Source organism: Helianthus annuus, chromosome 1, assembly GCF_002127325.2.
Source record: "Helianthus annuus cultivar XRQ/B chromosome 1, HanXRQr2.0-SUNRISE, whole genome shotgun sequence".
In the NCBI taxonomy this organism is placed as follows: Eukaryota; Viridiplantae; Streptophyta; class Magnoliopsida; order Asterales; family Asteraceae; genus Helianthus; species Helianthus annuus.
This window is the reverse complement of record NC_035433.2, coordinates 122,885,826-122,897,797: the sequence shown is the minus strand read 5'-3', so window position 1 is coordinate 122,897,797 and position 11,972 is coordinate 122,885,826.

The following is an 11,972-nucleotide window of genomic DNA, read 5'->3' as shown; positions in this document are numbered from 1 at the left end:
CGTATAGCAAACACGTATAGACACACTTAAAATGCACACATTCAACAGTTGGGTTATTGGGCCTGTTCTAACATTCACAACAGTAACAGATACACAAGCAGTCCAGTCAACAGATAGTCCAACAAGCTTTTGGCCCAATAACACTTAGGCAGCCCAGTCGAGACAAGGGCGGTTTCGACTCGAGAATGCACGGTTTCGAGTCGCAACCAAGGGTTCCGACTCGCAACCTCGGTCTCGGTTCATCACGCTTTGGTCTCGAGTCGCAACCAGGGATTCCGACTCGCAACCTCGGTCTCGGTTCATCATGCTTGGTCTCGAGTGTGCTGCTTGCGAGTCGCAACCGGGAGGTCTCGACGAATCACGTTTTGGTCTCGAGTCGCAACCAAGGGTTCCGACTCGCAACCTTGATTACGTGCACAGAAAACCTTCTAGAACCTGTCCACTGTACTAGCCAATGAAATACTGATTTCATGTAATTTTGTACTATCCAATGAGAAATCACAAACATGTTTTATTGTCTAAATCATAACAAAATCAGATCAAAACAAGCATTTTTGAATATTCATAACACCTTCAAACTTGTTCTTCATATGTTCATATTACCCATATACATCGGTTCATGCATTCCTAGATTCAAAAACACATCTACAACTTATATCATGAGATTTATGAACAAGAATCATGAGACACTATCATTAACCCAATATTGCCCTATTTTATCACAAGTCGGATGGTAATCATCATCATCAACACTCCCCATTCAAATACAATATCACATTTCATGAACACTTCCAACATATGAATCATTGTTACTTATAATCTTTTATTGCACAAATCATTCACCAAGTTAGCATTTTTACCACACATTGCCATCTTTAACATTATCAAACAATTCATCAACAACTATGCACCCATATGTCATAACATCCTAATCACAAAAGAATGTAAACTAACCGGTTGTTGTGCAACTCAAAGGGGTGCAAGAAGGTGATAAGGTGGAGTCCCCGAGTGACGATTTCAAGCCGATCCGAAGGTGTTCTTGCTGCCGGTTGAATCCGAGAAGGAGGGGAGGGGGTTGTGGTGTTGTGCTAGGGTTTTAGTGAGAGAAAGATGAGAGGAGAGTGGGAGGGAGAGTGTGAGAATGATGTTGCAAATGGTGAAAAGTGGCAAGGTTGGCCACTCTTGTGGGTTTTATACCCGGACCGAGTTGGTGCACCTTAGTGGGCCTTCGAGTGGGTTGCGGCCCCTACCGGGCCATATGTTACTGCTCACTCGAGACCGGGGGTCGGGTCCTTTGGGGTCTCGGCTCACTTGTAACACGCATACATATATATAATATACATACATACAACACACTTAGCACAAGGATCACATAGAATCATCAAGATAACACGCAACTTTTCATTTAATAACGTATATACACGTAAGGCTATTACAAGGTATTTGCTCGGGAAAACCTAGAGTGTCACATTTCGTTTCTTATCTTGAAACTCAAATAAATAGTATAAATTTTGACGTAACCGACGCTTTTCTTTTATTTCCCTCTCATTTAGTTTCTTTAATAGGTTAACCTAATATACAAAAGCCCAAGCCTAAATATATAATAATACCCATATAATGGCAATTCAAAATCAGAGGCCCTAAACTAATAAAAGTCAAAAGCGACCACTTTATTTAAATGACCCAAAGACCGACCCTGATAGATACAAGACTTCTATCCTTATTTTCAATCTCTTTTCACATCCTAACATTCTTTGTATTTGGAAGGCTTGTATCATATCCACGTGGACATGACAAATGATGACACATGACAAAACGAAGTTAGTAAACCACTCTTCTAGCATGGGATATACTGTATTGTTGATATCTATCGTCCTCAATAGAAACCTTTATAACTTTTTATTTTTTTTAAAGTAACACGTCTACTTTTAGAATCATAGAATGTAACACGGGAATAAAAAGTTATTCTAGACTTTAAATCAACACCTCCAATTACTAAATACGATGACTTACATAATTACAAACATATCATCACGTGATACTTTTTTATCTTGTAGAATCACAAGCACAAATATAACATATGAAACAATCACAATACACTATGTGTATATATAATATAGCTTTTATCTAATCTAATCTAAATATTAATAAAAGACTACAATTAATGCCACGTGGCATTTCTCCTTCAACTTCACAATTATATTTTTATTTAAAAATATTTTGTTATCCTTATCCTTCTTATTATTATTATTATTATTATTATTATTATTTTCTATTAATTTCAGTTTTAATATTTTATAGAAAAATATTTTGTTATCTTTATTATTATTATTATTATTATTATTATTAAATCTTTCAATTTTAATTTTAATAACATACGGAGGAATAGTATATTTTTTGTCTTTTTGTCTTCTTTTTTTTTTGGGCATTATGATTTTTCATTTTGTAACAAAACTTTAGTTTTTATAATTTGTGCCACAAAGGTTAAATAATTTAGTTTTTTATTAGTTTTTGTTTTACGATTTTCTCGGATTTGTTCATCGTTCGTTGCTATTTAGCACAGTGTTTGATAGTCATATTTGGCCACTCAGGGTTTTTTTTCATTCGTATTTGGTGGTCACATTTGGTCTTTTAAGTTTTTTTTACCCCCATCCACTTTCTAATACACATCGTTATAAATTCGTCTCCTTATACGTATTACGTCACATAAGTCACTTTGTGTTGGACATTCGTGTTTTTTTACGCTTTACCCGGTTTTGGTCTTCGTTTGATGCTACTTAGCATGGTTTTACGTCTCCATCTCCTCAACGTTGATAGCATGTTTTTATGCCCACTGACTCGGAACGCGGGTAGCTTGATGTAACAACTCTCATTAAAATCCATAATTAGGATGATAATTAGTCAATAAGAAAACCCTAATTGAGACACCCAAGTAATTCTGCACTAACCCTAAAATTTTCAGAACAATCGGAATTAGGATCAGGGCCCCTAAAACTCAAGGGGGGCAAACCCTAGTGATAATTATCTTTAAAATTTGTTGTACAGATTGAAATTCGATTTTAAAATGAGTCATGCAAGCTAGTCCCGTACCCAGCTAGCCTATGTAATTAGACTGCACCCCTTACGGACCGTAAGGGGAAATGTCATACGGTCCGTAAGCCTGTCCAAAAATCAGTATAAATAGCAGACATTGGGACTTGCTTTCTGTTGTTAATTCGACGAAGAAATTCGTTGTGTAGAGTACGTTATAAGCAGAAACAGTCCCAAAACACACACTAATATCGAATTGATGCCGCAAAACAGGGTAATCACTCGATCGCTATTACGATTCATTTTCCGACTGATCAATATATCCAATGGATGTTTAAGTGCCGCCCACATTAGGGTGATACTTTGTCGTTCGTTGTGAGAATTTGATCTCGTGAGTTATCGTAAATGCTGTATTGATCACTAACCCGGTTTTGTGTGCATTATTATTTAAATTAGGTTCACAAGGCTAAACCATATTCTGTCCGTGTTAAATCTGCAATGTGAGTCATTCTCTTTTTATCAAATGTTTTACAATACTCCAAATTATTTTCAGAATTATAATTACAGTGATTAAGTTTATGTAATCACCAAATTACAGCCAGTATGTGGGGTATTGTGCACATTACTACTGTTTTAATCACATTAGGTGGGCGAACCTAAAATTTAGTGATATACGTCATTCATTGGGGCAGCCAATGGTGATATGACCACAGTCACAGATCCGGTCGAGTGACAAATACTGTGGGTAGTTGGTAGATATCAGAAACATATGTAAAAACTCTTAATACTGTAAATTATAACAAACGAGTCGTTTTAGTAAACTGAATGATTCACTCAGTATTTCCCGCTGACAAAACATTTTTCAAACATGTTTCAGGTGATCTATTGTAATTCAGGAAAAGTGCTGGGGAGCATTTCAAGCTTAAGAAAGTGGCTCATTATAAAATAGAGAAATATGTTTTCTAAAAATAAAGATTTATCAGTAAAATCATGTTATTGTAAATTACCGGGATTTTATCCCGAATTGTGAAATAAAATAATCGGGAAAAGTTTTTAGCTTTACAACGATCCTGATGATAAACTTCCGCTGTTAAACTCAATTAAATAAATATCACGGGATTTCTGTCCCGCGGCTCCTGAAACGGGTCAAACCGGGTCGGGGGCCGTGACAGAAATGAGGTGGTATCAGAGCCACTGAGTTAAGCTAATTAAGTATTTAGAGATACTTAATTTTTTCCTGATTACTATTATGTGTTTTATAAACTGATTATTTGTTAGTTACAGTATGGGTAAGCAAAAGCTGCAAGATATCTATCTTAAATTAGATAGGTCAGTCTACGAAGAGGGAAGTTCATCCCAAAACAAATCTTCAAAACTCCCTACAATTCCTGAAGAAGGAATATTTGTGCGAAAAGCACAATACGAGAAACCGCTTTCTCCTAGAAAAAGGAGTATGATTATTAAGAAAAGTAAAGAGCAAATCCGAGAAAAGAGGATTAAAAGGGAAACCCAGGAATTAATCAATAAATCACCTTGGGAAGACAAGCTAGATGAGAAATGGGCAAATTTATATATGTTAGCTACAGTAGCAGAACATGCAGATCTTTATAAACCCTAAGTCTAGTAATAGCACTTCCCAGTAAATAAATAAATAAATCCGAGTGTGTTCTTTCCTGTTATTTTGTACAAATAGTGTGCAATAAAACTTTGATGTTTATTTGTTAAACTTTGTTCCAAAGTTTTAACTTAGTATTTTTGTGCATTTTGCATATATGCTACACAGCATGAATGAGATATCTGAAGCCTTTCAAAACCTCGATCTTTACCCGGTGAATGTAGAAGTTTCCCAAGATTTCACTGGATACTTTGCTGATGTGGAACAACCTGTAGAATTCAATGCTCCACCTTTGACAAAGCCAAAACGAAAGAAAAGAAAGAATTATGTATGGGGTAGTCGTATCCGTAGGAAAAAGCTAGCCACGAAACTTCCTAAAATAAACAACCCTTTAGAAAAAGGAAAAGAAATTGTAATCAAAGAAAGTACTAAACAGCAAGAGATGGAAACTGAAGTCAAGAAAGATTCTAGGCAAATGGAAATACAGTTTGAGGAATATTCTAAGGATATAGAAATGGAAGTAGGACAAGGTTCTAGACCAACTCAGATAGAAATTGGAGAGAGCTCAAACCAAAACCAGGGAATAACTTTTCATGAGGAAATAGATTTCCTATAGGCAAGCTGTGAGACTATTCAGCCTGTCAATACTAGTGTTTTTACCTATCCTATTGAAAATCCACTCCCTATGAATTTTGAACCAGCAATCCCAGAATCAATAGTCCATTCCCAACCTGTAGAAATGGACGAAAGATGGACAAATGATTGGCAATTTCAAAATATTGTCAACGACCCTTATTCCTTTCTTCCACAATTCGATCCAGAACCCCTACCTAATCCACCAATGAGTAACGAAAATATGGCTGAACTTCGCCATTATGGTGAGGAATTGATGGATGCAGGAAATAGAATCAGGGAGATAGGGGGACAAATTGCCTGGAAGTATGATGAAAGGGAATTTCGTTTTTAGAACGACAAGTGGCGAGAGATAGGAGGGTGGTAAAACTATAGTTGTGTAATAGTGAAAGAAATAGTGAAATCAGTCTGTAACATAACTACGAATAAAACTTTGTAAAATATTGGTGTGTATTGATGCATACTATAACAGATATAAAATGGAATCGAAAAATCGATAGTTTTGACTATACATGTATTATTGTTTGATTGTTTGTGAATAATTGCTATTTATTAAATACTAATAAAAATTATATATATATATATATATATATATATATATATATATATATATTATCAGATGGTAAATATTGGTAATGAACCGGTAAATGAGGTTAATCAGTCGGAGCAACATCCAGGGGATCAATATATGACTAGACAAGATATTGAAAATATTGTTGCTCAAGGGATAGCCAATGCTATTCCAGCATTCGTTGCTGCTGTAAAAAGTCCAATCGAACCGCAACATATCGTTCCTAGTAAACGTACTTCTGAAGATAACTTCAGTAATAGTATAAATGTGGGCAATAATCATGTTAATCATGATAATGAATCCCAGCACACGCCGCTCCCTAAGAAACTGAAAGCTGCAACACCTGGTTGCACTTTCAAAGAATTCCTTGCTTGTAAACCCACGGAATTTGCAGGCAATGAAGGGGCAACTGCATTACTGTGTTGGTTAGAGAAAACCGAAGCAGTAATTGCAATAAGTAAGTGTACCAAAGATGATCAAGTCATGTACGCATCAAATCTGTTTAAAGAAGGAGCACTCGAATGGTGGAACACTGTGTTACAAGCTAAAGGAAGAAATAGGGCTTATGCTATGACTTGGGAAGAATTTAAGAATCTTGTAGAAAGAAAATTCTGTCCTGAGTATGAAAAAGAACAAATGGCAAATAAGTTCTTAAATCATCGGATGATAGGTGTGGATTGTCGTGGTTATACTTCGACATTCTTTGAATATGCTAGAGTGGTACCAACACTGGCTTCGCCAGAACCGGTACTCATTTCTCGCTATATTTGGGGATTAATTAGCGAAATTCGAAATATCGTTAAGGCTGCGAGACCTCGCACTATAGACGATGTTGTAGAATTAGCTAACGCTCTGACTGATGAATTGATACGCACAAGAGATGAAGACAGGAAGAAGGAACTAGCTCAGAAAATTACCCAAGGATTTAGGGTGGGTAATAGTAGTTTCATGAAAAGAGGAACAGGGCAATCTTCAACTTTGCCATTCTGCAAAATTTGCAAAAAGAAACATTTTGGAAAATGTAATAAAATTTGCAATTTTTGCAAAACGATAGGACATCGTGAAGATAACTGCAGAAAGAAATCCATAATTTGTTACAATTGTGGAGAAGCCGGACATTTCAAAACAGAATGTCCTAAGTTAGTCAAACCAGTGGACAACAAAACCAAGGCGACCGAAGGAGCTACTAAGAAGAATGCCAGAGCATTCCAGCTAACCACTCAAGAAGCAAAGCTCATCCCGGATGTGATAGCCGGTACGTTTCTAATTCACGACGTTTATGCAAAAGTATTGTTTGACTCTGGTGCAAACCAAAGTTTTATAAATACTTCATTCTGCCAAGCTCTTAGGTTACCCTTAACCACCATTAGGCAGATTTTTACAGTCGAAACCGCAAATGGGAATTCAGTAAAAATCAATCAGGTTTTGCAAAAAATAGAAATAGAACTTTCAGGTCATAAATTTGCTGCAAACCTATTACCTATGAAGTTAGCTGAATTTGATGTTGTGTTAGGAATGGATTGGTTAATAGCCAACCATGCTCAAATCATTTGTGATAAAAACTCTATAGAAATTCAATCACCTACTGGAGAAGTAATCATGATTACAGGAGATAAACCTCGAAAGCCACTGAAGTTCATATCAGTAATGAAAGTTGCTAATTATGAACGAAAACAAGGAATAGTATATATGATTTCAGTAATCATTAGTACTAAAGGTAAGGAACTTAAGGAAATTCCTGTAGTCTCAGAATACCCAGATATATTCCCGGAAGATTTACCTGGGTTACCACCAGATAGGGAGGTAGAATTTAGGATTCATCTAATTCCAGGAACTACACCGATAGCCAAGGCACCTTATCGATTAGCTCCTACCGAAATGCTAGAATTGAAGAAGCAATTAGATGAATTACTAAGCAAAGTATTTATACAACCTAGTTCATCCCCTTGGGGTGCACCAGTGTTGTTTGTGAAAAAGAAAGATGGATCAATGAGAATGTGTATCGATTATAGAGAGCTAAATAAGATTACAATTAAGAATCGATACCCATTACCTAGGATTGATGATCTTTTCGATCAATTACAAGGCGCTAGGTACTTTTCTAAGATAGACTTGCGCTCCGGATATCATCAATTAAAGGTTCAAGAAGAAGACATACCTAAAACTGCTTTTAGAACTAGGTATGGACATTATGAGTTTACAGTCATGCCCTTCGGGTTAACTAATGCACCTGCAGCATTCATGGACATGATGAACAGGATCTGTAAACCATATTTGGATAAATTTGTAATTGTTTTCATAGACGATATTCTTATTTATTCAAAAAGTCAGGACGAACATTGTCAGCACTTGCATGCACTCTTAACTTTGTTAAGAAAAGAAAAATTGTATGCCAAATTTTCGAAGTGTGAATTTTGGCTACAAGAAGTGCAATTCTTAGGACACATGGTGAATCGTGAAGGTATTCACGTAGATCCTGCTAAGATAGAAGCAATTACCAACTGGAAGGTTCCGCAAACCGCAATGGAAATTAGAAGTTTTATAGGTTTAGCCGGGTATTATAGACGGTTTATTAAGGATTTTTCCAATATAGCTGTACCATTAACTAAGCTAACCTGTAAAGCCATTAAGTTTGAATGGGGACCTAAACAAGAAGAAGCCTTTAGAATCTTGAAGCAGAAATTAACCAATGCTCCAATCTTAGCCTTACCAGAAGGAACAGAAGACTTTGAAGTATATTGTGATGCTTCAAAATTAGGATTCGGATGTGTGTTAATGCAACGCAAGAAGGTAATTGCGTATGCTTCCAGACAATTGAAGAAGCACGAGGAAAACTATACGACTCATGATTTAGAATTAGGAGCTATAGTTTTTGCTCTTAAGATATGGAGACATTATCTGTATGGAAGTAAGTTTACTGTTTATACAGATCATAAAAGTTTAAGGTATATATTTGGGCAAAAAGAGTTAAATATGAGGCAAAGAAGATGGATGGAAATCCTGAGTGATTACGACTGTGATATTCAATATCACGAAGGAAAGGCAAACGTAGTCGCAGATGCCTTAAGTCGTAAGGATCATGAGAAGCAAAGGCGAGTCCGTGCTCTTAGAATAAATCTACAAGTAGATTTAATGGAACAATTAAAGGAAATTCAGGAAACGGCAATCAAGGACGATGCCGAAGGAATGAAAGGTTACCTAAAAGAATTGGAACAAGGAAATGATGGAATTTGGAAATTCCACAAAAGCAGAACTTGGGTACCTAAACAGGGAAATTTAAGATCAAAGATTTTAGAGGAAGCTCATAAATCTAGGTATACTGTACATCCAGGAAACAATAAGATGTACCAAGATTTAAGAAAGAATTTCTGGTGGATAGGAATGAAAAAGGATATAGCACGAATACGTATCTAAATGTCTAACTTGTTCACAAGTTAAAGCCGAACACCAGAAACCTTCAGGACTACTACAACAGTTAGAAATGCCTGTATGGAAATGGGAACTCATAACAATGGACTTTGTTACTAAGTTACCCAAAACCAGAAAAGGTAATGATGTGATTTGGGTAATTGTGGACCGATTAACCAAATCTGCTCATTTTCTACCAATAAAAGAAACCTTTAGCATGGAAAGGTTAGCCAAGTTGTACGTAGATGAAATAGTATCCTTACATGGAGTCCCACTCTCCATTGTATCGGATAGAGATAGTCGTTTCACTTCCCGTTTCTGGACAAGCTTCCAAGAAGCAATGGGAACTCGACTCAATCTAAGTACTGCATATCATCCACAAACAGACGGGCAAAGTGAAAGGACGATCCAAACTCTAGAAGACATGCTCCGAGCATGTGTAATTGACTTTGGTGGTAATTGGGATAACCATTTACCATTAATTGAATTCTCCTATAACAATAGTTATCACTCAAGCATCGAAGCCGCTCCATTCGAAGCACTGTATGGACGCAAGTGCAGAACTCCCGTATGTTGGGCAGAAATAGGAGAAAGTCAATTATCAGGTCCAGAAATCGTACAAGAAACCACTGACAAGATAACTCAAATCAAGGAAAGATTGAAAACAGCCAGAGATCGTCAGAAAAGCTATGCAGATAATCGCCGCAAGCCACTAGAATTCCAGATAGGAGACAAAGTACTTTTGAAAGTATCTCCTTGGAAAGGAGTAGTACGATTCGGTAAGAAAGGAAAACTGAGTCCAAGATATGTTGGACCATTCCCAGTGATCCAACGAATAGGACCAGTAGCTTATCGCTTACAACTACCAGAAGAACTAGCTGGAGTACATGATATATTTCATGTATCCAATCTCAAGAAATGTCTATCCGACGAATCCCTGGTAGTACCTCTTCAAGATGTGGAGGTAAATGAAAAGTTAAAATTCATAGAGAAACCCTTACAAATAGAAGACCGGAAGGTCAAGTTTCTTAAACACAAGCGACTAGTGCTAGTCAAAGTCAAATGGAATTCAAAGAGGGGACCAGAATATACTTGGGAACTGGAGTCAGAAATGAAGCGGAAATACCCTCATCTATTTCAATGAATCTCGAGGACGAGATTTTTCTTAAGGTGGGGAGGATGTAACAACTCTCATTAAAATCCATAATTAGGATGATAATTAGTCAATAAGAAAACCCTAATTGAGACACCCAAGTAATTCTGCACTAACCCTAAAATTTTCAGAACAATCGGAATTAGGATCAGGGCCCCTAAAACTCAAGGGGGGCAAACCCTAGTGATAATTATCTTTAAAATTTGTTGTACAGATTGAAATTCGATTTTAAAATGAGTCATGCAAGCTAGTCCCGTACCCAGCTAGCCTATGTAATTAGACTGCACCCCTTACGGACCGTAAGGGGAAATGCCATACGGTCCGTAAGCCTGTCCAAAAATCAGTATAAATAGCAGACATTGGGACTTGCTTTCTGTTGTTAATTCGACGAAGAAATTCGTTGTGTAGAGTACGTTATAAACAGAAACAGTCCCAAAACACACACTAATATCGAATTGCTGCCGCAAAACAGGGTAATCACTCGATCGCTATTACGATTCATTTTCCGACTGATCAATATATCCAATGGATGTTTAAGTGCCGCCCACATTAGGGTGATACTTTGTCGTTCATCGTTAATTCGATGGATGTTTAAGTATCGCACTTTGTAGTTCGTTGTGAGAATTTGATCTCGTGAGTTATCGTAAATGCTGTATTGATCACTAACCCGGTTTTGTGTGCATTATTATTTAAATTAGGTTCACAAGGCTAAACCATATTCTGTCCGTGTTAAATCTGCAATGTGAGTCATTCTCTTTTTATCAAATGTTTTACAATACTCCAAATTATTTTCAGAATTATAATTACAGTGATTAAGTTTATGTAATCACCAAATTACAGCCAGTATGTGGGGTATTGTGCACATTACTACTGTTTTAATCACATTAGGTGGGCGAACCTAAAATTTAGTGATATACGTCATTCATTGGGGCAGCCAATGGTGATATGACCACAGTCACAGATCCGGTCGAGTGACAAATACTGTGGGTAGTTGGTAGATATCAGAAACATATGTAAAAACTCTTAATACTGTAAATTATAACAAACGAGTCGTTTTAGTAAACTGAATGATTCACTCAGTATTTCCCGCTGACAAAACATTTTTCAAACATGTTTCAGGTGATCTATTGTAATTCAGGAAAAGTGCTGGGGAGCATTTCAAGCTTAAGAAAGTGGCTCATTATAAAATAGAGAAATATGTTTTCTAAAAATAAAGATTTATCAGTAAAATCATGTTATTGTAAATTACCGGGATTTTATCCCGAATTGTGAAATAAAATAATCGGGAAAAGTTTTTAGCTTTACAACGATCCTGATGATAAACTTCCGCTGTTAAACTCAATTAAATAAATATCACGAGATTTCTGTTCCGCGGCTCCTGAAACGGGTCAAACCGGGTCGGGGGCCGTGACACTTAAGACTAGTATTATATAATTCTCTTCTTAACATCTAAAAACAGTTATTATACAATTTTTATACATATTTGTCTCATTTTTATTTCATGATGATAAGATATTTAAAAATATTTGAAAAAAATAAAATAAAAAAATATTACAAGAATA